General features: G+C 39.3%; 1 pseudogene; it reads right to left on the bottom strand.

Moving 5' to 3' along the window:
• Nucleotides 1-967: 967 nt before the first annotated feature.
• On the bottom strand, nt 968-1,541 carry LOC131926647 (large ribosomal subunit protein uL22-like; annotated as a pseudogene).
• Between the last annotated feature and the right edge of the window lie 1,816 nt (nt 1,542-3,357).

Here is a 3,357-nt window from a genome sequence, read left to right on the forward strand (position 1 = left end):
ATGCATACAATTTTCAACCCAAAGCAGAAAGGCATACTGAAATTAATGTCTCTCCCATAGCAGCTGATAGCATGAAGGGAATTATGGGAGAATAAAGAGTCGAAACTGTCAAAAACAGTTAAAAAACACATATAGAGGGCTTATGAAATGGTTGGAAATTTACATAAAACAAGGACCTCCTGTAAAACTAAGGATGAAATGAGGGGCTGTCCATTTCATCTTACTTATGCTGAAAATAAAAGTTTTTTTTTTCTTGGAGAAAAAAAAATGTAAGCTCTCAACTCATCATAAATATTAAGAAACCAAAACTAGAAGTTTTAGTACTTCAAAGAAAGGACTATCTTTTCAAAGATAGATTAAGCAAGTGCTTAAAAAAAGGACCCCAATTAAAAAGAATCTTATTTTTTGTTCCTCAAATTAAAAAAGACATAATTTCTAATATTGAATTAAAACTTTATGGATGTGTATGTTTTACTTCTCATAATAAAAATCAACGTGTTGATATCTGACCTCATCTTGGTCTTGCCAGACTACATATTCAGGAAATTTCTCACCTGTGGGTCATGAGGTCATTTAAAAAACTGAGCCGGGCGGTGGTGGCGCACTCAGGAGGCAGAGCCAGGCGGATCTCCGTGAGTTCAAGGCCAGCCTGGGCTACCAAGTGAGTTCCAGGAAAGGCGCAAAGCTACACAGGGAAACCCTGTCTCGAAAAACAAAACAAAACAAAACAACAACAACAAAAAAAAAAAAAAAACTGAAGGGTAAGTGCGTTTGTTGCTCCTGCAGAGGACCTCAGTTTTGTTTCCAACATGCCCATCTAATGGCTTACAACCACTTGTAACTCCATCTTCATGGAACCCAGTACCCTCTCCTGGTCTCCACAGGGATCCACATGCATGTGCACATACTTACGTATAACATACTGGTAAATATGTAGTAGTTTCTTTCTTTCTTTCTTTCTTTTTTTTTTTACTTTTTCTGCATTTATTTTATGCAGAATTTATTCCCGTGCCATAAGTTTTTGTTTCTTCAGTTTCTTCTGGGATATCTTCTTCTTCTGTGCAACCTCCTCTTCTGGCTTTGGAACAATTTGTTCCTTTTCAGTGAGGATCATCTGAGCCCACTGTACGGGTTAATCCGGCCACGAGCTCTGTAAGTCCGTCGGCGCATCTTAGGTGCTTTGTTCACCTGGATGTGTTCAATGACTAGAGAATCCACATCCAAACCCTTCAGTTCAGCATCACTCTCTACATTCTTAAGCATGGGCAGCAAAAATTCAGCACTCTTTTTAGGCCACCGGCCCTGTGTCCAGCCCCACTGTTTGGCCTGGGCGCACCTACCGACTCCACCATTATACCGCCAGAAAGGCACACATTGCTTCTTTAAAGTGACATCTTTCAGGTATTTGGTGGCTTTTTGGATATGCATACCCTTGATGGCCTGGGCAGTTTCACGGGTGTTCTTAAAGTGAACCCGAAGATTTGAACCTCTTGATTTGCATGATTTCGTAGGTTTTCTGGGTCAAGCGAGTAGCGAACCATCTTCACAGGTCACCTTAGGCCGCCTACAGGAAGAGGAAGTGCTAGGGCTATTGGGAGAATTCATGAGACCTCGACCTCTCCTAATGCAGTAGTTTCTTAACCTGAGGGTCGTGACCCCTTTGGGGGTTGAATGACCCTTTCACAGGGGTCACCTAAAACCATCAAAAACACAGATATTTACATTACAATTCATAAAAGAAGCGAAATTATGGTTATGAAGCAGCAACAAAAATAATTCTATGGTTGAGGTCACCACAACACGAGGGACTGTATTAAAGGGCCACAGCATTAGGAATGTTGAGAACTACTGCTTTTGGTGTATGATGGGAAAATTATAAAACATCCATGCCTTGTTGAAAGTGCTCTCGTGAACTTGCTGGCCTCAAAAGCATTACTCAACATCTTCCCAGTTGCATAGATTGTATCTCTACCGACTTCTCCCTTCCACTCCTACTGAGCATCACTTCTTGGAAAGTATCACTGAGCTTTCATGATGACTTAGATGTGTCGTTCCTACTATTCAGAAACAGCGCATGGAAAACTTCATTCGAATGAAACTCTGGATTGTTATTGTTTTGAAACATGAAAATGAAGCTACACAAAGCAGACTCCTTGGATAGGTTTCTCTGCTTCATTCTCTATTAACCACATAAACATCATATGATTAATAATTAGTATAAATATCAGCTTAAATATCTTCCTGGTTATTTTAAAGTTTCTTTTTATCAAAATAACCAGAATGCAACTAGTGTGTGATGTGTATTTGATTCAGAATCTCACAGATTTTCTTTGAATATTAAAGTCAACAAAATTGGTAGAGTCAAGAAGCATATATTGAGATTAAGAAAACAAAGAGAACGAAGCCACAGTAACAATAAACTAGAAATGACAGGAGGCATTGCAACTGGCCCACAGAGGTAAAGGTATCATAAAGGTGGTGATATTTTATTTTTGCTCTAACAAATAAAGCTTGCCTGAAGATCAGAGGGCAGAGCTAGCCACCAGTTAATGATAGAAGCCAGGCAGTGGTGGCACACACCCTTTTTCTCAGCACTTAGAAGGAGGAAACAGGAAGTGATATGGCTGGGCAGCGAGAGGATATGGGGTTTTTATTATTAAGACCAATTAGAATTCGTGCTACAAGGGTTTCTGGTAGTTTGAATGAGAAATGTCCACCATAGCCGGGAGCATTTGAACTCTTGGTTCCCAGTTAGTGGCATGGCTTGCAGAGGTTTAGGTGGTGTGACATTGCTAGAGGAAGTATGGCACTGGGGGCAGACTTGGAGATTGAAAATCTAGTGCTACCTGCAACTGGCTTTTTGCTTTGTGCTTGTGGTTGGTTCAGTGTGAGCGCTCAGCTTCCTGTTCTGGCTGCTGTGCCTCTTGCCCTAATGGACTCAGTCCTCTGGACTGTGAACCTGAATAAATGCTTTCTTCTATAAATTGTCTTAGTAGGTTTTTTTTTCCTATCAGAGCAACAGAAAAGTAACTAGTACAAGGATCACACACCAACAAATTGGATAATTTCAAAGTAATGGAAAAATTTCTAAAACCCGCAGCCTATCATAATGGAAACCAGAAGAAATATAAAAACCAAATTGACAAATTCAAAATGAAAAGTAATAAAATGAAAAAAAAAACTCATTACAGGAAATCTCAGAACCATGTTACTTCATGGGTGAATTCTATCAAATATCTATAGAAAAATTATTAACAGTTTTTACTGTTTCAAAAAATAGCAAGAGACAGGACACTTCTAAACTCATTTTTGTGAGTCTATTAACAATCCAGTTCCCAAGACATCATAATAAAAGAA

This window comes from Peromyscus eremicus, chromosome 16_21 (genome assembly GCF_949786415.1).
Source record: "Peromyscus eremicus chromosome 16_21, PerEre_H2_v1, whole genome shotgun sequence".
Classification (NCBI taxonomy): domain Eukaryota; kingdom Metazoa; phylum Chordata; class Mammalia; order Rodentia; family Cricetidae; genus Peromyscus; species Peromyscus eremicus.